General features: G+C 44.7%; 1 protein-coding gene across 3 annotated transcripts in view; it reads right to left on the reverse strand.

The window, feature by feature from the left end:
- The window catches only part of LOC120059337 (extracellular sulfatase Sulf-2-like), a 185,129-nt gene extending 160,291 nt beyond the window's left edge, over nucleotides 1-24,838 (reverse strand). For all 3 annotated transcript variants that reach the window (XM_039008320.1, XM_039008318.1, XM_039008319.1), the window contains exon 1: nucleotides 24,393-24,838. The gene's annotated coding sequence lies outside the window, so the exon portion shown is untranslated. The remainder of the gene's footprint in view (nucleotides 1-24,392) is intronic.
- Between the last annotated feature and the right edge of the window lie 2,526 nt (nucleotides 24,839-27,364).

The following is a 27,364-nucleotide window of genomic DNA, read 5'->3' on the forward strand; positions in this document are numbered from 1 at the left end:
GCGCTTTCCAAGACAAATTTCGGAAGTTTAAATCTGGATCAAACCCGATCTGTTCCGCCTCCTCCCTCATCGCTTGAACAGCTCGGTCATGTCACAGGGAGAAAGACATTTTTAAAAAAGAAAGAAAGAGAGGAAAAAGGGAATAAAATCCATTGAATCCTTTGATTGTGTTTAAAGCAGAGTCAACATCAGTGCTGTGAAGTAGTGTTGAGGAAACAAGTGTGACAGGAGGTGAAATAGCTGTTGTTAAGCATTTTGTTGCACTGTGCGAAGTAGTTGGTCTCTTTTAAGACAATGTTACAGCGTCTCTTGTTGCCTTGTAATGTCATGTAAGGTGTGAACGTCGCAGTTATGTTGTGAAGAGCTGCTCCTCTCACCCCGGGCCTCTCTCTAGACGAGCAATGTGTTTACAACACTTGCACAGTGGAAGGATTTCTGAACACAGATTCAACCTGACACTCTGAAACACACACACACACACACACACACACACACACACACACACACACACACACACACACACACACACACACACACACACACACACACACACACACACACACACACACACACACACACACACACACACACATCTGTACTGAGACACCTGCTGCCAGCTCATCATCTCACAGTACACAAAGGAACAACTAGTCCCTTGTGTAACCCCATGTCTCTCACTGTTGCTAACAGAGCCAGACACATGGACTTCAAGTGTACCAGGTGTACAACTGCAGCAGGTATCTCTGGATAGCCTGTTCCCAGGTAGGAAACATTACAATGGCAGAGCAATTTCTGGACTTTCTGTTCAATAACTCACGACCTTAAAATAGGTTTCTAGTGGGGATTTCTCAGAGCTATTGGCCTGGTAGATCTTCCTGTGTGAGTGAGTCTCTTCAGTCCCGCGGGCCAGAGAGAGGGGGGCCAGGGGGGAGTGGGCTGAGGAGGAGGGCGATATAAACAGGGGCAGGACTTTACAGAACACCCAGCATCCCCACATCAGTTTCAGCATGGCTCAGATGCGTTGGGGCTGTTCGGGCATAACAGCACAGTTTAAATAATGGAGGTAAAAAACATCAAAACAGAAGCCCCAGGTGTCCTCCTCCTCCATTACTATCTCTCCCCCCTCAGCCCCACAGTCAGGAGTGGCTCCCCCCCCGCCCCCGGTCTGACACACGTACGCACCGACATACACACACACAGCCAACTTCCTAGTGGGAGTAGGCCTCAACATGAATATTGCATCCGGCAGGCAGGACTCAGGGAGAAAGTGGGTCTGGAAAGTGACTTAGTTAGTCAGACTCCGGCCCATTTGGGACACAGCAGGGGTGAGGAATGGGAGGAGAGGGTGAGGAGGGGGGAGGGGGAGTGTCATGTTTTGTCTTTCATCATGTCTTGTCCCTGTGCTTCCCTCTGCTGGTCTTATTAGGTTCTTTCCCTCTTTCTCTCTCTCTATCGTTCCGTTCCTGCTCCCAGCTGTTTCTCATTCTCCTAACGACCTCATTTACTCTTTCACACCTGTCCCCTATTTTGCCCTCTGATTAGAGTCCCTATTTCTCCCTCTGTTTTCCGCTTCTGTCCTTGTCGGATTCTTGTTTGACGTTTGCTGTTCCTGTGTCCTTGTTCCGCCCTGTCGTGTTCTTTGCCTTCTTCAGATGCTGCGTGTGAGCAGGTGTCAATGTCAGCTACGGCCAGTGCCTTCCTGAAGCGACCTGCAGTCTGTGGTCGCGTCTCCAGTCGTTCCTCTCTGTTGACGAGAGGATAGTATCCAGGAGAATCATTATTTGTTTTATTCTGGAATAAAGACTCTGTTACTATTACGTCGCTTTTGGGTCCTCATTCTGCAGCACAACAGAAGAATCCGACCAAGAATGGACCCAGCGACTACGGATTCTCGCAACACTGCCGTCGAGATCCAGGGAGCAATGCTCGGCAGACACGAGCAGGAATTGTCTGCTGCTCGTCATGCCGTTGAGACCCTGTCCGCTCAGGTCTCCGATCTCTCAGGACAGTTTCAGAGTCTTCGTCTCGTGCCACCAGCTACTTCCTGGTCTTCCGAGTCTCCGGAACCTAGGGTCAATAACCCACCATGTTACTCTGGGCAGCCCACTGAGTGTCGCTCCTTTCTCACCCAGTGTGATATTGTGTTCTCTCTCCAGCCCAACACATACTCAAGAGAGAGAGCTCGGATCGCTTACGTCATATCACTCCTTACTGGTCGGGCTCGGGAGTGGGGCACAGCTATCTGGGAGGCAAGGGCTGAGTGTTCTAACGTTTATCAGAACTTTAAAGAGGAGATGATACGGGTTTTTGATCGTTCAGTTTTTGGGAAAGAGGCTTCCAGGGCCCTGGCTTCCCTATGTCAAGGTGATCGATCCATAACGGATTACTCTATAGAGTTTCGCACTCTTGCTGCATCCAGTGACTGGAACGAGCCGGCGTTGCTCGCTCGTTTTCTGGAGGGACTCCACGCTGAGGTTAAGGATGAGATTCTCTCCCGGGAGGTTCCCTCCAGCGTGGACTCTTTGATTGCACTCGCCATCCGCATAGAACGACGGGTAGATCTTCGTCACCGAGCTCGTGGAAGAGAGCTCGCGTTAACGGTGTTTCCCCTCTCCGCATCTCAACCATCTCCTCCCACCGGCTCAGAGACTGAGCCCATGCAGCTGGGAGGTATTCGCATCTCGACTAAGGAGAGGGAACGGAGAATCACCAACCGCCTTTGCCTCTATTGCGGTTCTGCGGGACATTTTGTCATGTCATGTCCAGTAAAAGCCAGAGCTCATCAGTAAGCGGAGGGCTACTGGTGAGCGCTACTACTCCTGTCTCTCCATCAAGATCCTGTACTACCTTGTCGGTCCATCTACGCTGGACCGGTTCAGCTGCTTCCTGCAGTGCCTTGATAGACTCTGGGGCTGAGGGTTGTTTTATGGACGAAGCATGGGCTCGGAAACATGACATTCCTCTCAGACAGTTAGGGAAGCCCACGCCCATGTTCGCCTTAGATGGTAGTCTTCTCCCCAGTATCAGATGTGAGACACTACCTTTAACCCTCACAGTATCTGGTAACCACAGTGAGACCATTTCCTTTTTGATTTTTCGTTCACCTTTTACACCTGTTGTTTTGGGTCATCCCTGGCTAGTATGTCATAATCCTTCTATTGATTGGTCTAGTAATTCTATCCTATCCTGGAACGTTTCTTGTCATGTGAAGTGTTTAATGTCTGCTATCCCTCCTGTGTCTTCTGTCCCCTCTACTCAGGAGGAACCTGGTGATTTGACAGGAGTGCCGGAGGAATATCATGATCTGCGCACGGTCTTCAGTCGGTCCAGAGCCAGCTCCCTTCCTCCTCACCGGTCGTATGATTGTTGTATTGATCTCCTTCCGGGGACCACTCCCCCTCGGGGTAGACTATACTCTCTGTCGGCTCCCGAACGTAAGGCTCTCGAGGATTATCTGTCTGTTTCTCTCAACGCCGGTACCGTGGTGCCTTCTTCCTCTCCCGCCGGAGCGGGATTTTTCTTTGTTAAGAAGAAGGACGGTACTCTGCGCCCCTGCGTGGATTATCGAGGGCTGAATGACATAACGGTTAAGAATCGTTATCCGCTTCCCCTTATGTCGTCAGCCTTCGAGATTTTGCAGGGAGCCAGGTTCTTTACTAAGTTGGACCTTCGTAACGCTTACCATCTCGTACGCATCAGAGAGGGGGACGAGTGGAAAACGGCGTTTAACACTCCGTTAGGGCATTTTGAATACCGGGTTCTGCCGTTCGGTCTCGCTAATGCTCCAGCTGTCTTTCAGGCATTAGTTAATGATGTACTGAGAGACATGCTGAACATTTTTGTTTTCGTTTACCTTGACGATATCCTGATTTTTTTCACCGTCACTCGAGATTCATGTTCAGCACGTTCGACGTGTACTCCAGCGCCTTTTAGAGAATTGTCTCTACGTGAAGGCTGAGAAGTGCGCCTTTCATGTCTCCTCTGTCACATTTCTCGGTTCTGTTATTTCCGCTGAAGGCATTCAGATGGATCCCGCTAAGGTCCAGGCTGTCAGCGATTGGCCCGTTCCTAAGTCACGTGTCGAGTTGCAGCGCTTTCTCGGTTTCGCTAATTTCTATCGGCGTTTCATTCGTAATTTCGGTCAAGTGGCTGCCCCTCTCACAGCTCTGACTTCTGTCAAGACTTGCTTTAAGTGGTCCGGTTCCGCCCAGGGAGCTTTTGATCTCCTCAAGAAGCGTTTTACATCCGCCCCTATCCTTGTTACTCCTGACGTCACTAAACAATTCATTGTCGAGGTTGACGCTTCAGAGGTGGGCGTGGGAGCCATTCTGTCTCAGCGCTCCCAGTCTGATGATAAGGTCCATCCTTGCGCTTACTTTTCTCATCGCCTGTCGCCATCGGAACGCAACTATGATGTGGGTAACCGCGAACTGCTCGCCATCCGCTTAGCCATAGGCGAATGGCGACAGTGGTTGGAGGGGGCGACCGTTCCTTTTGTCGTTTGGACTGACCATAAGAACCTTGAGTACATCCGTTCTGCCAAACGACTTAATGCACGTCAGGCTCGTTGGGCGTTGTTTTTCGCTCGTTTCGAGTTCGTGATTTCCTATCGTCCGGGAAATAAGAACACCAAGCCTGATGCCTTATCCCGTCTCTTTAGTTCTTCTGTGGCTTCTACCGACCCCGAGGGGATTCTCCCTGAGGGGCGTGTTGTCGGGTTGACTGTCTGGGGAATTGAGAGACAGGTAAAGCAAGCACTCACTCACACTGCGTCGCCGCGCGCTTGTCCTAGTAACCTTCTGTTCGTTCCTGTCTCTACTCGTCTGGCTGTTCTTCAGTGGGCTCACTCTGCCAAGTTAGCTGGCCACCCCGGCGTTCGGGGTACGCTTGCTTCTATTCGCCAGCGGTTTTGGTGGCCTACTCAGGAGCGGGACACGCGCCGTTTCGTGGCTGCTTGCTCGGACTGCGCGCAGACTAAGTCAGGTAACTCTCCTCCTGCCGGTCGTCTCAGACCGCTTCCCATTCCTTCTCGACCATGGTCTCACATCGCCTTAGACTTTATTACCGGTCTGCCTTCGTCTGCGGGGAAGACTGTGATTCTTACGGTTATCGATAGGTTCTCTAAGGCGGCACATTTCATTCCCCTCGCTAAGCTTCCTTCCGCTAAGGAGACGGCACAAATCATCATTGAGAATGTGTTCAGAATTCATGGCCTCCCGTTAGACGCCGTTTCAGACAGAGGTCCGCAATTCACGTCACAGTTTTGGAGGGAGTTCTGTCGTTTGATTGGTGCTTCCGTCAGTCTCTCTTCCGGGTTTCATCCCCAGTCTAACGGTCAAGCAGAAAGGGCCAATCAGTCGATTGGTCGCATATTACGCAGCCTTTCGTTTCGAAACCCTGCGTCTTGGGCAGAACAGCTCCCCTGGGCTGAGTACGCTCACAACTCGCTTCCTTCGTCTGCTACCGGGCTATCTCCGTTTCAGAGTAGTCTTGGGTACCAGCCTCCTCTGTTCTCGTCCCAGCTCGCCGAGTCCAGCGTTCCCTCCGCTCAGGCTTTTGTCCAACGTTGTGAGCGCACCTGGAGGAGGGTCAGGTCTGCACTTTGCCGTTACAGGGCGCAGACTGTGAGAGCCGCCAATAAACGTAGGATTAAGAGTCCTAGGTATTGTCGCGGTCAGAGAGTGTGGCTTTCCACTCGTAACCTTCCCCTTACGACAGCTTCTCGCAAGTTGACTCCGCGGTTCATTGGTCCGTTCCGTGTCTCTCAGGTCGTCAATCCTGTCGCTGTGCGACTGCTTCTTCCGCGACATCTTCGTCGCGTCCACCCTGTCTTCCATGTCTCTTGTGTCAAGCTTTTTCTTCGCGCCCCCATTCGTCTTCCCTCCCCCCCCCCCCGTCCTTGTCGAGGGCGCTCCTATTTACAGGGTACGGAAGATCATGGACATGCGTTCTCGGGGACGTGGTCACCAGTACTTAGTGGATTGGGAGGGTTACGGTCCTGAGGAGAGGAGTTGGGTTCCATCTCGGGACGTGCTGGACCGTTCGTTGATTAATGATTTCCTTCGTTGCCGCCAGGGTTCCTCCTCGAGTGCGCCAGGAGGCGCTCGGTGAGTGGGGGGGTACTGTCATGTTTTGTCTTTCATCATGTCTTGTCCCTGTGCTTCCCTCTGCTGGTCTTATTAGGTTCTTTCCCTCTTTCTCTCTCTCTATCGTTCCGTTCCTGCTCCCAGCTGTTTCTCATTCTCCTAACGACCTCATTTACTCTTTCACACCTGTCCCCTATTTTGCCCTCTGATTAGAGTCCCTATTTCTCCCTCTGTTTTCCGCTTCTGTCCTTGTCGGATTCTTGTTTGACGTTTGCTGTTCCTGTGTCCTTGTTCCGCCCTGTCGTGTTCTTTGCCTTCTTCAGATGCTGCGTGTGAGCAGGTGTCAATGTCAGCTACGGCCAGTGCCTTCCTGAAGCGACCTGCAGTCTGTGGTCGCGTCTCCAGTCGTTCCTCTCTGTTGACGAGAGGATAGTATCCAGGAGAATCATTATTTGTTTTATTCTGGAATAAAGACTCTGTTACTATTACGTCGCTTTTGGGTCCTCATTCTGCAGCACAACAGGGAGAGGGGGAATGAGATGGTGCTGAGAGGGGAGGGCATGTAGGTAGACAGAGGTGAGGGTATTAGGGGCATATTGTGAGACCACCTGTCACTACTCTCTCTCTCGTCCATATTTCTCTCTCTCGCCCCTCCACTCTCTGCCTCTCTATAATAAATAAACAATTCTGTGCTTGTTCCCCTTGCCTCTACAGTACACCGTTTTCTTTTCCTAAGCCAAACTACCCGATACTAACGACTGGCATGATTACATCACTCAGCCTGTGCTCCTGCTCCGCTGGGCGAAATATTCACAGTGCTTTAGCTTTAGCTGGCTGAATTCCTTCTGCGCTGCTGTTCCCTCTACATGAGAGCACTGAGGCCTCTGTGTCTGCATACTCTGGCCCCGCTGTGTGTGATATTTTGTGTGTGTATACATGTGTGTTTTGCATGGAGCTCAGCACCACAGGGCGAGTGGGCACAGTCAAGGCTGGTTTAAGTGGGAAACAGAAAAGGAACCGGCAGTATGACACTGTGACACCACTCTGTGTTCAGCATTGCTTACTTTGAGTAGAGTGTGAACCGTACAGGAGTTAAAGGGTTAACTCCCTTCAGTGTTTCCTCCAAGGAGCTCTGCCACAAAGGAGCTGGGCTATCAAAACCAGGACAAACCCCATAGCACAACTCCAAAGATAAAAGGATTGTCTTCATATTCAAATCAGTATCTATACAGTGTGATTCTTTGCGTGTGTGTGTGTGTGTGTGTGTGTGTGTGTGTGTATTTGTGTGAGCATCTGTGTGTGTACTACAGACAGGTGTGAGGTCCCAGTTCACATCAGGAGAGGAGAGGGTTTCGCAGGATATTCAGGGCATTGGACATATCGCGCTGATGTTCCGTGGGTTCCGTTAATCCCGGGTTCTTAGAGAGGAACACAGCTGGGCTGGGATACAGGGATGTTTTTCACTTTTACACAACAAAGTGAAACAAACCCCACTTACCAACCCCACTCACCAACCCACACATACTGTTGATCACTCCAGTCACTAACACAGACAAAGAAACACACATGCATGAAACAAGCCAGTACACACACACACACACACACACACACACACACACACACACACACAAACACATAACAGTCTTTTCAGGCACACCGGTGGAACATAAACACTTTCTACACCTAGACATTCACACAGAGTAATCCTTCACACGAAGCGTTAAAGACAGTTTAACCCCTGCCCTCTTGGTACCAATAGTTCGAGGGTGAACAGAGATTTGAACATGGGGAACAGAACAAACAATCTCCTTCACAGCCATGCAGCCCCCAGACAGACTCACCTCTACTCAACCAAATGTAAACAGTACCATGCACGGCTGTTTCTGCTTTGGCTCTGTCCCAAATGGCACCCTATTTTCAACGTAGTAAGGACTTTTGGCCAGAGCCATGCTATACTGAACAAAAATATAAACGCAACATGCAGCAATTTCAACGATTTTACTGAGTTATAGTTCATAAGGAAATCAGTCAATTTAAATAAATTCATAAGGCCCTAATCTATGGATTTCATGACTGGGAAGGGGTGCAGCCATTGGAGCCAGGTCCACCCACTGGGGAGCCAGGCCCAGCCAATCAGAATTAGTTTTACCCCACAAAAGGGATTTATTACAGACAGAAATACTCCTCAGTTTCATCAGCTGTCTAGGTGGTTGGTCTCAGGTGAAGAAGCTGGATGTGGAGGTCCTGGGCTGATGTGGTTACACGTGGTCTGCGGTTGTGAGGCCGGTTGGACTTACTGCCAAATTCTCTAAAACAACATTGGAGGTGGCTTATGGTAGAGAAATTAAAATAAAATTCTCTGGCAACAGCTCTGGTGGACATTCCTGCAGTCAGCATACCAATTGCACGGTCCTTCAAAACTTGAGACATCTGTGGCACTGTGTTGTGTAACAAAACTGCACATTTTAGAGTTGCCTTTTATTGTCTCCAGCACAAGGTCCGCCTGTGTAATAATCATGGTGTTTATAATCAGCTTCTTGATATGCCACACCTGTCAGGTAGATGGATTATCTTGGCAAAGGAGAAATGCTCACCAACAGGAATGTAAAAAAAAAATAGGAAAAAATGAACGCACAAAATGTGTGAGAAATAAGCTTTTTGTGCATATGGAACATTTCTGGGATCTTTTATTTCAGCTCATGAAACATGGGACCAACACTTTACCAACAATTTGTTATGCGTATGGGGCATACAACAATCTCAGCTCTGTAGATTTTGATGCGAAGGAACAGAATCAATAGATCATTTATTCTGGTATTGCCCATATGTAGCTTGTTTCTGGTCTCAGGTTCAGGAATGGTTAAAAAATCACAACATGTACTTAAATTGAACCTTAAAAATAGTAGTGTTGGACGATTTGGAAAGCCATAGTCATAGAAATAATGATATTCGTAGGAAAGGTTTTCATCTTTAGCTCACTATCTGTGGATAATATACGATTAGAAAGTTTTAAAAATGATGTAAAACATCATAGCACAATTGAAAAATATATGGCACATGAAAACCAAACAAGGGTGGTCTATGTTGATAGGTGGGATTCGCTGAGAGTGGCTGAGATGTTTAGGATTAAAGAGCTTATGTTTGGTAAGACATTATTGTTATGTGACTGCTTACAGTTGGTAGTATGAAGTTTACATACACCTTAGCCAAATACATTCAAATTCAGATTTTCACAATTCCTGACATTTAATCCCAGAAATAAATTCCCTGTTTTAGGTCAGTTAGGATCACCACTTTATTTTAAGAATGTGAAATGTCAGAATAACAGTAGATAGAACGATTTATTTCAGCTTTTATTTCTTTCATCATATTCCCAGTGGGTCAGAAGTTTACATACACTCAATTAGTATTTGGTAGCATTGCCTTTAAATTGTTTAACTTGGGTCAAATGCTAAATGTAGCCTTCCACAAGCTTCCCACAATAAGTTGTGTGAATTTTGGCCCATTCCTCCTGACAGAGCTGGTGTAACTGAGTCAGGTTTGTAGGCCTCCTTGCTTGGAAACCTTCCAAGCTGTTTAACTTATTACGTCTGAAATCCCGTTAACGGGATCGATTTGACATCAGCCAGTGAAAGTGCAGGGCGCCAAATTCAAACAACAGAAATCTCATAATAAAATTTCCTCAAACATACAAGTATTATACACCATTTTAATGATAAACTTGTTGTTAATCCCACCACAGTGTCCGATTTCAAAAAGGCTTTACGATGAAAGCACACCCTCTGATTATGTTAGGGCAGCGCCTAGTCACAAAAACACAGCCATTTTCCAGCCAGAGAGGAGTCACAAAAAGCAGAAATAGAGATAAAATGAATCACTAACCTTTGATGACCTTCATCAGATGGCACTCATAGGACTTCATGTTACACAATACATGTATTTTTTGTTCGATAAAGTTCATATTTATATCCAAAAATCTCAGTTTACATTGGCGCATTATGTTCAGTAATGTTTTGCCTCAAAAACATCCGGTGATTTTGCAGAGAGCCACATCAATTTACAGGAATACTCATCATAAATGTTGATGAAAATACAAGTGTTATGCATGGAATTTAAGATATACTTCTCCTTAATGCAACCGCTATGTCAGATTTAAAAAAAGCTTTATGGCAAAAGCACACCATGCAATAATCTGAGTACAGTGCTCAGGCACCAAAACAAGCCATACAGATACCCGCCATGTTGTGGAGTCAACAAAAGTCAGAAATAGCATTATAAATATTCACTTACCTTTGATGATCTTCATCGGAATGCACTCCCAGGAATCCCAGTTCCACAATAAATGTTCCTTTTGTTCGATAAAGTCCATAATTGATGTCCAAATACCTTCTTTTCGTTCGCGCGTTTAGTCCAGTAATCCAAATGCACAACGCGCGAGCACTAAGTCCAGACGAAAAGTCAAAAAAGTTATATTACAGTTTGTAGAAACATGTCAAACGATGTATAGAATCAATCTTTAGGATGTTTTTATCATACATCTTCAATAATGTTTCAACCGGACAATTCCTTTGTCTTTAGAAATGAAAAGGAACAGAGCTCGCTCTCACGGATGCGCACCTGAGTGAGCTCATGGCATTCTGCCAGACTCTTTAGTCAAACAGCTCTTATTCACTCCCTCTTCACAGTAGAAGCCTGAAACAATGTTCTAAAGACTGTTGACATCTAGTGGAAGCCTTAGGAAGTGCAATCGGACCAAATTTACACTGTATCTTGGATAGGAAAAGACTTGAAAACCTACAAACCTCAGATTTCCCACTTCCTGGTTGGATTTTTTCTCAGGTTTTTGCCTGCCATATGAGTTCTGTTATACTCACAGACATCATTCAAACAGTTTTAGAAACCTGATAGTGTTTTCTATCCAAATATACTAATAACATGCATATCTTAGCTTCTGAGACTGAGTAGCAGGCAGTTTCCTCTGGGCACGCTTTTCATCCGAACGTGAAAATAGCGCCCCCAGCCATAAGAAGTTAAAGACACAGTCAACTTAGTGTATGTAAACTTCTAACCCACTGGAATTGTGATACAGTGAATTATAAACAATATTTGGAAAAATTACTTGTGTCATGCACAAAGTAGATGTCCTAACCGACTTGCCAAAACTAGTTTGTTCACAAGAAATTTGTGGAGTGGTTGAAAAACGAGATTTAATGACTCCAACCTAAGTGTATGTAAACTTCCGACTTCAACTGTATAAAGTAGTACCATGTATCTAAAATGTGTATGCAAAATATATATGGAAAATGCATGTATATGTAGCAAAAAAGCTTTAAAAAAGGAAAGATATTTGTCCCTCAAAGAGGGGGAGTGATATAGTGGTTAAAAAAATATATATACTGTATATATACTGTATATATATATATATTTATTTTTAATCGATTTAAAACTATATGAAAAAATTTGTTGCGTTTATATGATATTATTCTTCAATATAGATGAATAGGCCCAAACTACAAGGATGTTTCATTTCACTAAAGCAACATTTCCCTGGGGACCCCATGCGGTGCAGGTTTTGGCTTTTGCCCTAACACTACACAGCTGATTCAAATTATCAAAGCTTGATGATTAGTTGATTATTTGAAGCTGCTGTGTAGTGCTAGGGAAAAAACTAAAATGTGCACCTCTTGGGGTCCCCAGGACCGAGTTTGATCCCTTTAGTGCAGGGTTTCCCAATGAGTAAGATGGCGCCGATAGACATGGTCGCCTGGTTCCTGTCTCCTAAGCAAATTTTCAGTATTTTTATTTTATTTCTATTTTTATTTGTCACTTTATTAGCTCAAAAAGTTTTTTGCATTATTACATACAGCCGACAAGAACTTTTGGATATTAGAGCGATGGTAACTCACCAGCATTTCAACCAGAATTACGACTTTCCTGAATTGGATCTTTTGTTCGTACCCCCCAAGGCAATTCCACTTATCCCAGAGGCTGCTCCAAGACGCCGCCAGCCAAGAAGAGTTATTCGGAGTGGACTTTTAGTGCGACTCTGGAGGCATGCATACCATCCACCGCTTCCGAGTATATTACTTGCTTATGTTCAGTCCCTGGACAATAAAGTAGACGAGCTCAGGAGCTCAGGATCTCCTTCCAGAGAGACATCAGGGACTGTAACAACTCTGTTTCACGGAATCATGGCTCTCTCCAGATATACTGTCCCCATCCATACAGCCAGCTAGGTTCTCAGTACATCTCTCTCTCTCTCTCTCTCTCTCTCTCTCTCTCTCTCTCTCTCTCTCTCTCTCTCTCTCTCTCTCTCTCTATATATATATATATATAAATATATATATAGTTGGTGATTTATATAGAATTCAAGGCACACTTAAACAGCATGGCTACCACAGCATTCTGCAGTGATACGCAATCCTATCTGGTTTGCGCTTACAGGGTTTATCATTTGTTTTTCAACAGGCCAACGACAATGACCTAACACACCTCCAGGCTGTGTAAGGGCTATTTGACCAAGAAGGAGAGTGATGGAGTGCTGCATCAGATGTCCTGGCCTCCACAATCACGCGAACTCAACCCAATTGAAATGGTTTGGAATGAGTTGGACCGCAGAGGGAAGGAAAAGCAGCCAACAAGTGTTCAGCATATGTGGGAACTCCTTTAAGACTGTTGGAAAAGCATTCCAGGTAAAACTGGTTGAGAGAATGCCAAGAGTGTGCAAAGCTGTCATCAAGGCAAAGGGTGGCTACTTTGAAGAATCTATTTGGATTTGTTTAACACTTTTTTGCTTACTACATGATTCCATATGTGTTATTTCATAGTGTTGATGTTGTCACTATTATTCCACAATGTAGAGAATAGTACAAATAAATAAAAACCATGCAATGAATAGGTGTGTCCAAACTCCATTCCTTTACTTTTTATATTTGTGTCTATTGTAGTATATTGTTAGATATTACTGCACTGTTGGAGCTAGGAATACAAGCATTTCGCTACACGGCAATAACAATGGCTAAATATGTGTATGCAACCAATACAATTTGATTTGATTTGTGAATTGAATTCCACCACGGTAGCTCAACATACTCACTTTAAATTCAATAACAGACAATATAGATTTTATCCAGTTGCGTTGACATACGTGGACAAAGAAAATCTAATGAAAATTGAGAAGGCAGGGGATCAATCCAGATGCAAGTCAGTGATCGATGAAGAGGTGGTGTAACATGAACAAGATTAAATGGATCAGAGGATGATCATCAACCCATGAGCAGACTGTACGAGCCATGCTGGGTGTTTATCCATGTTTGTTCACGTTATGTATGATTTGTTCACGTTATGTATGAACACCTATGTGAGAATGCTATTCATTGACTACAGCTCAGCTTTCAACACCATAGTACCCTCAAAGCTCATCCCTAAGCTAAGGATCCTGGGAATAAACACCTCCCTCTGTAACTGGATCCTGGACTTCCTGACGGGCCGCCCCCAGGTGGTGAGGGTAGGTAGCAACACATCTGCCACGCTGATCCTCAACACTGGAGCCCCCCAGGGGTGCGTGCTCAGTCCCCTCCTGTACTTTCTGTTCACCCACGACTGCATGGCCAGGCACGACTCCAACACCATCATTAAGTTTACAGACGACACAACAGTGGTAGGCCTGATCACCGACAACGACGAGACAGCCTATAGGGAGGAGGTCAGAGACATGGCCGGGTGGTGCCAGAATAACAACCTATCCCTCAACGTAACCAAGACTAAGGAGATGATTGTGGACTACAGGAAAAGGAGGACCGAGCACACCCCCATTCTCATCGACGGGGGCTGTAGTGGAGCAGCTTGAGAGCTTCAAGTTCCTTGGTGTCCACATCACCAACAAACTAGAATGATCCAAACACACCAAGACAGTCGTGAAGAGGGCACGACAAAGCCTATTCCCCCTCAGGAAACTAAATAGATTTGGCATGGGTCCTGAGATCCTCAAAAGGTTCTACAGCTGCAACATCGAGAGCATCCTGACTTGTTGCATCACTGCCTGGTACGGCAATTGCACGGCCTCTGACCGCAAGGCACTACAGAGTGTAGAGCGAACTGCCCAGTACATCACTGGGGCTAAGCTGTCTGCCATCCAGGACCTCTACACCAGGCGGTGTCAGAGGAAGGCCCTAAAAATTGTCAAAGACCACAGCCACCCCAGTCATAGACTATTCTCTCTACTATCGCATGGCAAGTGGTACCGGAGTGCCAAGTCTCGGACAAAAAGGCTTCTCAACAGTTTTTATCCCCAAGCCATAAGACTCCTGAGCAGGTAATCAAATGGCTACCCGGACTATTTGCACTGTGTGCCCCATACCCCCCCGCCCCCCCATCTTCATGTACATACTACCTCAATCAGCCCGACTAGCCGGTGTCTGTATGTAGCCTCGCTACTGTTATTCTTCACTGTCTTTTTACTGTTGTTTTTATTTCTTTACTTACCTATTGTTCACCTAATACCTTTTTTGCACTATTGGTTAGAGCCTGTAAGTAAGCATTTCACTGTAAGGTCTACACCTGTTGTATTCGGCGCACATGACAAATAAACTTTGATTTGATTTGATGGCACGTCAAGGGAACTGCAGCCTACTGTTTTGAGTTAAATGGAAAGTGAAATCTGGACCCTGACTGTAGGTCTACAACCTCTCACATAACCTTAATAATAGCTCCTGCATAACTAAGCATTTCTTGCAGTAAAATTATACACCAAACGTAAGTCAAATTTGGACTTGGGAACAGGAGTGGAGAAATATGATGTATTTGTTTCTACATCTTGAGAGAATGCAATGCTCAGTTAAATACCATCTATAGAGGTGCGGTCTTCATCATAAAAGCATCATAAAAGCTGATAGTATTTCAACCACATGAAATATGCATCGAAGCCGAACTGACATCTTATCAGAAACACATTGGGTCATTTTCACAGCTCTCTTTGTCCTTACAACTGGTCACACTGATGTCATTTAGACATTTTGCTTCATTGTATTTTCTCCCCAGTCCCTAAACCTCTTTGCTCCTTGAAAGATGACAGAGAAACCTTACAGATGTCAACTAGATTGAAGCATTCATTCTGTCGATCTATTACATTATTCTGTTGACCAGGGGATTGTTTAGTCTTCTAGGGCATCATATAATGACAGAACAGAAGCTGCATGTATCTAATTATAGACAAGTTGACTAACAAATAGCCTACCAAAATGTCGGGAATTATAAGCAGAAACATATCTAAATCAGGCAGACAAAAAAAGTCCTGCAACCCCTGTCAAAAAAATCATTCTTCAGTCATTGACTGTAGCTTATAGCGCATTGTCTATATTTGCGAGTTAGGGTTGGGTCCAGGCCGCAGATTTTCACATCTAGTTGGGCGGTTGCGGATGGGTTATTAGCAATCCGGGCGGGTGCAGGTGAAGAAACTGCTTACGCGCACCACTAGTGCCTAAGACGTGAACATCACCCACCCCACTAAAGAATGGCTGCTGAGTGAAGAGGGCCTCTCCCTGAAGTAGCCCCTAGACCCCAACCCCCCGCCGCTCCCCGTGACTGTCTAGTTGAAACACATGCGCTCCACTGAGTTCACACACAATCCCACACAAACACACCCAGACACCCACATTCTGGAAGCCCTTATAGTAGATACAAGCCTACAGTCATACACAGTATTGCCTTAAGCAAATAACGCATGCAGAAACTTTATCTGATGCTTTATGAATGCTTTGTGCACAGAGCCATGCTATTTCCCCTCGTATTCAAATGCAGTCTCTGGATGCTTCATGTTAGTTGAGTAAGCTATCTGATGTAGCAATGCAGAGTACACTGAAGCCACTGGAGCAGCAAGTGAAACAAAGCAGACAGTCACAAGCTGGTGAATAACAGGAAAACTATAGACAAAGAGAGTCAGAGAGGACAAATACCAACTTACTGGTAAAATAGTGTTGTCAATGTTGTTATGCTCTAATTGCTCTTTGATGTGGGAAGCAGGTGGCGGGTGTAGGCAGATTCATGGAGCTTGAACAGAAAAGTGCACAGCGTGCATGTTTGTGCGTGGATGTGTGCGAGCGCACGTGTGTGTTGCTATATTGTGCATACATCAGCTGCGTCTGTGGATCAGTAAACCCTCATGCCACACCAAACTTCTCACAATGTAATGGGTTCAAAGGTTAAACACTTGTCATAGAGGAAGCAACCTTGGGTCCGAGACTGATGACAAGCCGTCTTTCCACTTAACTGGTTTATTCTCTGGAAATATAATGGAGCCTTTAGAGAAATAGAGAAATCTAGGACTTTTTTATTTTCACTGTAGGACTCTTATATTACAGACATTATGATATATCATGTTGTTTGAATTAACATACTATAACCAGTCATACTGTAATCCTGGACTGCTAACTATGTTTGGTTTCTCACCCTACAGAACTGAGACTTGCCTTCTTCTGTGTTCACTATCAACATTCAAACCTTATCAGTGTTAAATGGCCATGGCTTTTTGTGTTTTGTGGTTGACCAAGGCCGATCAACGCCCTTCCCACCATAACACAAAGACTCCTTCTTTTTGTTTTAATAAAACGTTATTGCAGATTTTCCACGCTTTAGAGCTGGCTGTGCCTCATAAGTAAATGTCACATGCACGCACACACACTAACCCACACTCAGTTCCTTCCTCTCTCTTTCTCTCTGTTCCTCTCCTCAGCCTCATGAGTGTCGAGGTGTATTGCTCTGGCTGGGCCTTACATCTAAAACATCCTCATGGCCAGACTAATATTATCAGAGCGCAACACCTGAAACCAGCGTTAGGGGAGACAGGAGCACTGGACCATCATCTTGGTAGGGAAGCATTGATGGAAAGAAACCAGGCCATCATTGGCTAGGAAAATATTAAATAAATCTTGAATGTTTCAATGCTCTATTTAATGAATGAAAACATATCGAATAAGAAATCCCTAACTTCACTGGACCTGTTTGACTGAATGTAACTTTCCATACAGGAAAGCGCATGGAGAACAATCCTACCTATACACTAGACATAAGGAAATGAAGTGAGGGAGAAGTGCTGTTGAGTGGTTGTGCTGCGGTGACCACAGACGGCCAGAGCAGAGCATCAGTATGTGACTGACTGAACAGGCAGGTGCAGCCAGATGTTGAAAGAGTTGGGTTCCGTGCATGTTTGCATTCCAGCGGCTGAGGTAAACCTCGGAGCCCGTGCCACTCACCCTGCTGGCCGCATCTGCCCATGTATCTGTGTGAATCTAGAAACCCAGTGTAAATAGACAGAGCAAACACAACTTGAGCCAACCTGGGCCATCCTGAGCAAAAGTTGTCAGACTTCCAAAGTCAACACAGAACACGGTCGACTAAACATCGGAAACAAGGCAATAGCAGAAAAGACCGTACAAACACTCCTGTTACTTGGTCCTTTTGTCACCGAAGTCATAAATAAAAATAATAGAAATCATATTTCTTTCTATTTACTTTGAAAAAAATGTATTTTCTGACTTTTACACTGGAACCTCTAAAGCAGTCATTTTATTCTACAATGCACCTTAGAGGCTGCTGCCCTATGTACATAGTCATGGAACACTGGTCACTATAAATGTTTACATACTGTTTTACCCCCTTCATGTGTATATACATTATTCTAGTCAAAGCCTATTCTATTAAACTATTTCTGTACATATACTATTCAGATATACTAGATATTCAATCCATATACCGTCCATATTGTCTATAAATCCCATCACATATACACAAAACAAAAATATAAACGCAACATGTAAAGTGTTGGTCCCATGTTTCATGAGCTGAAATAAAGATCCCAGAAATGTTCCATACGCACAAAAAGCTTATCCCTCTCAAATTTTGTTCACAAATTTGTTTAGATCCCTGTTAGTGAGCATTTCTCCTTTGCCAAGATAATCCATCCACATAACAGGTGTGGCATATCAAGAATCTGATTAAACAGCATGATCATTACACAATAAAAGGCCACTCTAAAATGTGCAGTTTGTCACACAACACACTGCCACAGATATCTCACATTTTGAGGGAGAGTGCAAACGCTTCTGTCGTTTAAGAGAATTTACCAGTATGCCCAACCGGTCTCACAACCGCAGACCACAAACGTACGTGTATGTTGTCGTGTGGGTGTGCAGTTTGCTGATCAACGTTGTGAACAGAGTGCCCAATGGTGGTGGTGGGGTTATGGTATGGGCAGGCATAAGCTATGGACAACGAACACAATTGCATTTTATCAATGGCCATTTGAATGCACAGAGATACCGTGATGTGATCCTGACGCCCATTCATCCACCTCCATCACCTCATGTTTGGTATGATAATGCACGGCCCCATGTCGCAAGGATCTGTACATAATTCCAGGAATCTAAAAAAAAAATCCAGTTCTTCCACGGCCTGTATTCTCACCAGACATGTCACTCATTGAGCATGTTTGGGATGCTCTGGATCGACCACGTACGGCAGCGTGTTCCAGTTCCCGCTAATATCCATCAACTTTGGACAGCCGTTGAAGAGGAGTGGGACAACATTCCACAGGCCACAGTCAACAGCCTGATCAACTCCATGTGAAGGAGATGTGTTGTGCTACATGAGGAAAACGGTGGTCACACCAGATACTGACTGGTTTTCAGATTCACGCTCCTAATAGTGAATAATAGTGAAGACATCAAAACTATGACATAACACATATGGAATCATGTAGTAACCAAAAACGTGTAAAAGAAATCAAAATATATTTTATACTTGAGATTGTTAAAATAGCCACCTTTGGCCTTGATGACAGCTTTGTACACTCTTGGCATTCTCTCAACCAGCTTCATGAGGAATGCTTTTCAACGGTCTTAAAGAAGTTCCCACACATGCTGAGCACTTGTTGGCTACTTTTCCTTCACTCTGCGGTCCAATTCATCCCAAACCATTTCAATTGGGTTGAGGTTGGGTGATTTTGGAGGCCAGGTCATCAGATGCAGCACTCCATCACTCTCCTTCTTGGTTAAATAGCCCTGACACAGCCTGGAGGTGTGTTAGGTCATTGTCCTGTTGAAAAACAAATGATAGTCCCACTAAGCGCAAACCAGATGGGATGGCATATCGCTTGAGAATGCTGTGGTAGCCATGATGGTTAAGTGTGCCTTGAATTCTAAATAAATTACAGACAGTGTCACCAGCAAAGCACACCATCACACCTCCTCCTCCATGCTTCACGGTGGGAACCACACATGCAGAGATAATCCAATCACCAACTCCGCGTCTCACAAAGACATGGCGGTTGGAACCAAAAATCTCAAATTTTGACTTATCAGACCAAAAGACAGATTTCCACCAGTCGAATGTCCATTGCTCGTGTTTCTTGGCCCAAGCAAGACTCTTATTCTTATTGGTGTCATTTATTAGTGGTTTCTTTGCAGCAATTCGACCATGAAGGGCTGATTCACGCAGTCTCCTCTGAACAGTTGATGTTGAGATGTGTCTGTTACTTGAACTCTGAGAAGTATTTATTTGGGCTGCAGTCTGAAGTGCAGTTAACTCTAATAAACTTATCCTCTGCAGCAGAGGTAACTCTGGGTCTTCCTTTCCTGTGGCGGTCCTCATGCGAGCCAGTTTCATCATAGCGCTTGATGGTTTTTGTGACTGCACTTGAAGAAACTGTCACGTTCTGACCATAGTTCTTGTGTGTTTTTCTTGTTTTAGTGTTGGTCAGGACGTGAGCTGGGTGGGCATTCTATGTTGTGTGTCTAGTTTGTCTGTTTCTATGTTTGGCCTAATATGGTTCTCAATCAGAGGCAGATGTTTTGTGTTGTCTCTGATTGGGAATCATATATAGGTGGCTTGTTTTGTGTTGGGGTTTGTGGGTGGTTGTTTCCTGTCTTTGTGTTTTCTCTGCACCAGATAGGGCTGTATCGGTTTGACACATTTGTTATTTTGTATCGTGTTAAGTGTTCACTGTTTATCGTTTTATTAAACATGTTGAGCACTGGCTACGCTGCGTGTTGGTCCGATCCCTGTTACACCCTCTCTTCTCGTGAAGAGAGGGAAGGCTGCCGTTACAGAAACTTTCAACGTTCTTGACATTTTCTAGATTGACTGACCTTCATGTCTTAAAGTAATGATGGACTGTTGTTTCTATTTGCTTACTTGAGCTGTTCTTGCCATAACATAGACTTGGTCTTATACCAAATAGGGCTATCTTCTGTATACCCCCCCTACCTTGTCACAACACAACTGATTGGCTCAAACGCATTGAGGAAAGAAATTCCACAAATAAACTTTTAGCAAGGCACACCTGTTAATTGAAATGCATTCCAGGTAACTACCTCATGAATCTGGTTGAGAGAATGCCAAGAGTGTGCAATCTGTCATCAAGGCAAAGGGTGGTCAATCTAAAATATAACATTTATTTTGATTTGTTTAACACTTTTTTGCTTATTACATGATTCCATATGTGTTATTTCATAGTTTTGATGTCTTCACTATTCGTCTACCATGTAGAAAATAGTAAAAATAAAGAAAAAAACCCTTGAATGAGGCAGTGTGTCCAAACTTTTGGCTGGTACTGTATATATATTTTGTGTGTGTGTGTGTGTGTGTGTGTGTGTGTGTGTGTGTGTGTGTGTGTGTGTGTGTGTGTGTGTGTGTGTGTGTGTGTGTGTGTGTGTGTGTGTGTGTGTGTGTGTGTGTGGGTATATACACACACATACACTACAGTTCAAAAGATTGGGGTCCCTTAGAAATTCTTCTTTTTGAAAAGCACATTTTTTGTCCATTAAAATAACATAAATTTGATCAGAAATACAGAGCAGACATAGTTAATGTTGTAAATTACTTTTGTAGCTGGAAACGGCTGATTCTTAATGGAATATCAACATAGACCATTAATAGCATAGCCTTAATTTCTCAGAACAAGAATAGACTGACTAGTTACAGAAGAAAGTACTTTGTTTCTGGCCATTTTGAGTCTGTAATTGAACCCACAAATGCTGATGCTCCAGATACTCAACTAGTCTAAAGAAGGCCAGTTTCATTGCTTCTTTAATCAGAACAACAGTTTTCAGCTGTGCTAACATAATTGCGAAAGGGTTTTCTAATGATCAATTAGCCTTTTCAAATGATAAGCTTGGACTAGCTAACACAACGTGCCATTGGAACACAGGAGTGATGGTTGCTGATAATGGGCCTCTGTACGACCTATGTAGATATTCCATAAAAGAATCAGCCGTTTCCAGCTACAATAGTCATAAACAACATTAACTATGTCTGCTCTGTATTTCTGATCAATTTGATGTTATTTAAAAAAAAAATGCTTTTCTTTCAAAAACATGGACATTTCTTAGTGACCCCAAACACACACACACACACACACACACACACACACACACACACACACACACACACACACACACACACACACACACACACACACACACACACACACACACACACACACACTACATACATACAGTACATTCAGAAAGTATTCAACCCCTTTGAATTTTTCCACATTTTGTTACCTTACAGCCTTATTCTAAAATGTATTACATTTCATTTTTACGCAATCTACACACAATACCCTATAATGACAAAACGAAAACAGGTTTTTCAAAATTTTACAAAACAGAAAAAGTTTAAAAGTATTCAGACCTTTAAAAAATGTTGCTTAGGTGCATCCTGTTTCAATTTGTATTTATTATGGATCCCCATTAGCTGCTGCTAACGGCAGCAGCTACTCTTTCTGGGGTCTAGCAGAATTAAGGTAGTTTATACAATTTTAAAAACATTACAATACATTCACAGATTTCACAGATTTCCATTGATCATCCTTGAGATGTTTCTACAACTTGATTGGAGTCCACCTGTGGTAAATTCAATTGATTGGACATGACTTTGAAAGGCACACACCTGTCTATATAAAGGTTCCAATGTTAACAGTGCATGTCAGAGCAAAAATCAAGCCATGAGGTCGAAGGAATTGTCCATAGAGCTCCGAGACAGGATTGTGTCGAGGCAGAACTCTGGGGAAGGGTACCAAAACATTTCTGCAGCATTGCAGTCCCTAAGAACACAGTAGCCTCCATCATTCTTAAATGGAAGAAGTTTGGACCACCATGACTCTTCCTAGAGCTGCCAGCCCGGCCAAACTGAGCAATTGAGGTAGAAGGGCCTTGGTCAGGGAGTTGACCAAGAACCCAATGTCACACTGACAGACCTCCAGAGTTCCTCTGTGGAGATGGGAGAACCTTCCAGAAGGACAAACATCTCTGCAGCACTCCACCAATCAGGCCTTCATGGTAGAGTGGCCAGATGGAATCCACTCCTCAGTAAAGTTTGCCAAAAGGCACCTAAAGACTCTCAGACCATCAAAAACAGATTCTGTGGCCTGATGAAACCAATATTGAACTCTTTGGCCTTAATGCCAAGCGCCAAGTCTGGAGAAAACCTGGCAATATTTATTCGGTGAAGCATGATGGTGGCAGCATCATGCTGTGGGGATGTTTTTCAGCGGCAGGGACTGGGAGACTAGTCAGGATTGAGGAAAAGATGAACGGAGCAAAGTACAGAGAGATCTTGATGAAAACCTGCTCCAGAGCGCTCAGCACCTCAGACTGGGGCGAAGGTTCAACTTCCAACAGGACAATGACCCTAAGCACACAGCCAAGACAACGTAGAAGTGGCTTCGGGACAAGTCTCTGAATGTCCTTGAGTGGCCCAGCCAGAGCCCAGACTTGAACTTGATCAAACATCTCTGAGACCTGAAAATAACTGTGCAGTGACACGCCCCATCCAACCTGACAGAGCTTGAGAGGATCTGCAGAGAATAATGGGAGAAACTCCCCAAAGACAGGTGATCCAAGCTTGTAGCGTCATACCCAAAAAGACTCGAGGCTGTAATTGCTGCCACAGGTGCTTCAATAAAGTACTGAGTAAAAGGTCTGAATACTTATGTAAATGTGATATTTCAGGTTTAGAAATTTTTGCAAATGTACTACAAATAAAAATTGAAATATCACATTTACTGAGTAAAAGGTCTGAATACTTGTGTAAATGTGACATCAGTTTTTTTTCTTCTAATACATTTGCTAAAATAAATTAAAAAAAAACAGTTTTTCCTTTTCATTTTGGGGTATTGTGTGTAGATTGATGAGGGAAAAAAGATGTAATACAGTTTAGAATAAGGCTGTAATGTAACAAAATGTGGTAAAAGGGCATTCCGAAATGCACTGTTTATCCTACAGTGACATACTAATGAAAATGCTATTGTTATTTGAAATACAGTAAAAATAGTATTCATTTTACCAAGGTCTTCATAAACACAACCAAATGATTATTTTTGCAAAAACATATATGACATTTAATAATTACACTGTTAGATGAAAATTGCAGTCAGAATGAAGCTTGAAGGGGGGTCTGTCGAGGCCCAGCGGTTCTAGTGGTAACAGATATATAGACAGGATGACAGTGGGGAAAGATGGAAAGAGTTTGTGTCAAAGGGCAGTAGGCTGGCTTCGAACCATTCCCCCCCGGCAATTACAAATCATATTTCCATACTTTTTCAACAGTGGGATAAAACCAAAACAATAAAATTAGGCACTTCACATTCCCATACTGTTCCAAGTGGAAAGTATCTCCACTTTATCAAAGTTCCCGTTTGAAAAACAATGATTTATATGCTTTCAACTATCCAAGTAACATTAACAGTGTTCCTCTATCACAGCCCATTGCAGAGTTGCTCAACAGGGAACCAGTACCTGATACATATAGTGAGTGACAGCTCAAGTCTGTCCAACAGCCCAACACTACCTCCCCTTCCTTTCTTTTCTCTTCCCGTGTCTCTCTCACTCCTTCCCGGTGGCTGTAGGCTACAGGCAGGGGAACAGGGTGTAACACCGTCCCTCCCTTTCCCCTAGTAACACTGCTCCTAGTCAGCAAATGCAAGCTCCCACGTGCTCATCAGCAAGGTAGCAAAGAGATGAGCAAAAACTAGAAGAAACTCAACAGGATGCACATTACCAGAAAATAACTGACAGCATGAAGCACAAACAACCTGGCTCCTTTAAGACAGAGAGTCACAAACGGGGGGGGGGGTAACTGTAGCCATAGAGGGTTAGCTGTGTTGCGCTACACTACCTCCTTAGAATTCCCAGAGCCCAGTTACATCAGCGCAGCCAGCAGGAGCAAGTGCAGAAAAAAGAGAGAGAGAAAGCAAGGAAGAGGGAGAGAGAGAGGCAGCAAAGTGAAAAGTAGGGCAAGCCACTGTACCTCACACAGATGCAGGTCCTGAGCGTGTGTATGTCTGTCAGGGAAGCAGGTGCTGTCCCAGGGTACTGACCCAGTAGAGCTGCTGGAGGAGGGGGCACTGCTCTGGGCTGGGTAATCAGTCACACATCACCATGCACTTCCCATCTCTTGTCTGTCCTCTGTCCTTGTCTGCTCTGTTTTACTCTTACTCTGCTCCTCTCTCTCTCTCTCCCTCTCTCTCTCGCTAGCTGCCTGACAGGCTGACTGACCACCCTCTCAGATGTACGGAGAACGAGAAAAAAACACCAATATAGACACACAGAGAAACGAGGAGGGAAAGGGGAGGGGGAGTTTCAAATTAAGAAAAAAAGAAATCCCTCTCTCCAAAGTTACATTTCTCCCTCTCCCTCTCTAGCTCGCTCACAGAGTTCTCAGTGAACCAACAGCGGTGTGGAGTCGTGGCTGAATCAGGACAGCCCTAGCCATCTGTTGAAACATGCCTGCCTCTTTGCTTTACTCACTCACTCACAGAGCGGGAGAGAGAGAGAAGGGAGGAGGGGGAAGTGAATAGGGAGAGGGCTGTACTGCCTTCCTGTGCCCAATCTGAAAACAGAACACTTTCCCTTGGTGAGGCAGGCGGAGCCAGAGAAATGGAGAGAAGGAGAGAGAGAGAGCAGAGAAACTGAAAAAGATAAGTAGAGAGACATAGGGGGAGGTGGGACAGAGACGGAGACAAAACAAGAGAAAGAAGGAAGTAAATGAATGAGGGAAAAGGGACAAGTTTATAAGTGAGAAGTGGAGTGAGTGGAGGGAGGGAAAGAAAGGGAACAGGAGCACATTTTATGAGAGGTGGGGGTGAAATGGAGAGCTTGGCTCAGATCCTCTGTATTCATGGGTATTCATGTGGCTGGTACGATTTGGGCTTAATGGCCTGTGTAAGCCAATAGAGGACAGAGAGAGGGGAAAGGAGGAACAGGGGTGCAATGTTACACCGTAAAACTATAGCACAGACAGACAGAGATCTGCAATTACTCTCCTACACCAAGGACACATAAACACAAACACTTGTTTCACACACAGATACACAAAACTAAAACATTCAGATACACAGACTGACAAACACACCCAAACACTCCCAGAGGCTATGCAGTAGAAATAAACACAGAAAGGAAATAAATAAACTCAAGAGAAAGTCACACTGAAGATGGGCCAAAAATATTTTCAATTTTGGTAAGCTCCTGGGATATGGCCGAATCTCACTGGTCAGGGATGGCCAGGAGCACCAGATAGTGCTTGTGTGTGTACAAATTAAATTAAATTGTATTTGTCACATGGTAAACTTTACCATGAAACGCTTGCTTACAAGCCCATCCCAACAATGCAGATTAAAAATAATACTAACGGTGTACAAGCAAATGTGTGCGCATCCAAATTTGACCATCCTCTGCAATCCTGTTTGTCAAGTCCTCCCTCTCTCTCTCTCCATTGCTTTCTCTTCCAATCTCGCTCCACTAAAATATTTCTTTACAGGCTCTCTCCATCTGGTCTTTCTGATGGCTGGCCTTTAAGACCCCCTAACTCCCTCCCTCCCTCCCTCCCTCCCTCCCTCCCTCCCTCCCTCCCTCCCTCCCTCCCCACCCTGTAAAACTACCATGGGAAAAGTCCTGGCCAGCTGCCTTGACAGACAGGTCTAGCCTAAAGGACATTGCCCTTACTTTATACAGACTAGTGTGTGAGAGGGAAAGAGAGTTTGAGTCAGTATGAATGAGCCTGTCAGGGGCTCTACTGTACTTTGCACTGCCGGTCTCTGTATGACTCTTTGGGTTTCAGGCAGTGCTAAGGCTTGCTGTAGAAAGGAGTGTTCAGTTGTCAGGGGAGGGAAAGAGAACAGAAACACTATGCAATAAGCCAGTTGTAGCAGTAGTTTACAGCCAGCAGCTTGTAGATGAAGGTTAAACACAATGGCGTGGAGATATTTTTTACTGTGCTCAACCTGCTCACAGATACAGTGATATAATAAGTACGAGGGAAGTTAGAGATAATAATGAGAGCACAACGCTACTAACTTTTTAGTTTAACTGACTTCACTCTGGATCCAAAACCTGCAGTTCCTGCCTGCCACCCAATCGTCTCCCTCCCAGTGTGCAGAGCAGGCATGGTTGCCTATCAATTCAGTTTCAGAGTTCAGAGCCTTCTGGCCTTGCTAGACAACTCTGCCGTCCCTGACTGACAATATCTCCTCGTATCATCAGGCGGGGCTGAAAACACACACCTAACATTTGAGTCGAGTGCATCCATCAGTATCTCCACAAGCCTCTTTACTGATCTGATCTGCCAGTATACATCGATCAGCATTGTTCAGTGCAACATCCCCAGGTGCAGAATGGAAGGTTCTTTACCTACAGTGTCAGGAAAAGGTTTGAGATCTCAATCAATCACCTGCCGTGCGTCTGGGAGGTGATGAATGTCTTAGTTCTCCACTCAGGGCTATTCCCACAGACACAAGCACACTAAACGCCAAAGTGCACTAGATTAATTGTGAACACCCCTCAATCCATTTGCAAAGCCTCCCTGTTTATTACTGGTTTATAATATCATGTTGTGAGCATGTGATCACAGAGGCGCTGCTGTGGATTTGTTTCGCCATCCAGCTGTAATGTGTGAAATCCACCCACAAAAACCATTACCAGCCCATAAAACAAGCCCTTCTCCTCTCCCCTCCCCAACCAGCAGCTACCTCCCTCCCTTCCTCCCATGTCGGCCTGTTTTACCCCACTTTCCCTCCTAAAAGCCCAGATTAAGCAATTAAGCCTCCAAATAACATCCCGTCCTATGTCTGCTCATTAAAGTGTTGCAACACCCGACTGTGCAGGGAAAACAACTCCACAAAGGATGCACCATTACAGTATAGTGCAGTACAGGGGAGGGCTGTCTCTCTGAACATACCTGCTCTGGTGCTTACCACTGCTAATTATTATCTGCTCTAAAAGAAA

Source organism: Salvelinus namaycush, chromosome 14, assembly GCF_016432855.1.
Source record: "Salvelinus namaycush isolate Seneca chromosome 14, SaNama_1.0, whole genome shotgun sequence".
NCBI classification, from domain to species: Eukaryota; Metazoa; Chordata; class Actinopteri; order Salmoniformes; family Salmonidae; genus Salvelinus; species Salvelinus namaycush.